This window comes from Oryctolagus cuniculus, unplaced genomic scaffold (assembly GCF_964237555.1).
Source record: "Oryctolagus cuniculus unplaced genomic scaffold, mOryCun1.1 SCAFFOLD_45, whole genome shotgun sequence".
NCBI lineage: Eukaryota > Metazoa > Chordata > Mammalia > Lagomorpha > Leporidae > Oryctolagus > Oryctolagus cuniculus.
This window is the reverse complement of record NW_027208356.1, coordinates 1,168,946-1,170,029: the sequence shown is the minus strand read 5'-3', so window position 1 is coordinate 1,170,029 and position 1,084 is coordinate 1,168,946. Positions and strand designations below refer to the sequence as shown.

The following is a 1,084-nucleotide window of genomic DNA, read 5'->3' as shown; positions in this document are numbered from 1 at the left end:
ATATTGTCAACACACAATAGCTTTTGGGTAAGATTCCAATAGCAATAGTCACAAAAATAAAAACAGAGACATTTGAGTATATCCAACTAAGATACTTCTTCACAACAAAGTAAACATCAGAGTGTAGATACAATGAACAGATGGCAGGAAAAATTAAAACTCTGAATGTTTACAGATTTCCAGAACATTTACATGAATTGGAAAAACTCCAAAAAATACAGTGAAGAAACAGGCAAGGATCTGAATAGACATTTCTCAGAAGAAATGTACATGGTCAAAACATGTGAATATGCCCGATGTCACTAGCCATTATGTAAATATAAATCAGAACACCATATCAGTCTCCAACACCTGTGGGAGAATACAACACTCAGGTGTTTGTGTGTGCAGCAAGTGGGTTTAGAGGACCCTGTTCACCTCTGGAGAGCAGAGCCTACAGGGAGGTAAAGAAACCTTACTGCGCAGGGGCATGCTAATCTTCTCTGTATCATTCCAATTTTAGTATATGTGCTGCCGAAGCGAGCACATGTGCTGCCGAAGCGAGAAAGAGATGAAAAGAATTTATCTCAGCTAGCCACTAATATTCAAGAAACAAGGTCTTCAGGAAAGCCAACTCAACTGACATTTTCATGTCATTGTTAAATAAAGGAAAAATTATCTAGGTTCAGCAATACGTAGTTTATAAGAGAAAGACTACAGAGTAATTTCCTTGGCATAGAAATAACTTTGTGTTTTTTTTTTTTTTTTGTTTTTTTTTTTTTTTTTTTTTTTTTTTTTATCCATGAGGGCTTGCTATCACCACCACACACCCACATCCCATATACAAATGCCTGGCTTGAGTGGTAGCTTCTCTGCTTTGAGGCAAGTTTCTGCTAGTGTGCACCCTGGGAGGAGACGGAGGATGGCAGAAGTGCTTGGGTCCCTGCACCCAAATGGGACATCCAGAATGAATTCCCAGTTCCTGGTTTTGGCTTGGTCAAGCTTTGGCTATTGCAAGTGTCTGGGGAGTGAAGCAGTGGTTCCCTCTTCCTGTCACTCTGCCTTTCAAATCAATAACTGTTGTTGGTAATGACTAATAATGATA

The 1,084-nt window shown here is 39.1% G+C and overlaps 1 pseudogene; it reads right to left on the bottom strand.

Annotated features, from left to right (window-relative positions):
• Window positions 1-458: 458 nt before the first annotated feature.
• On the bottom strand, window positions 459-526 carry LOC138848334 (U6 spliceosomal RNA; annotated as a pseudogene).
• Window positions 527-1,084: the final 558 nt, after the last annotated feature.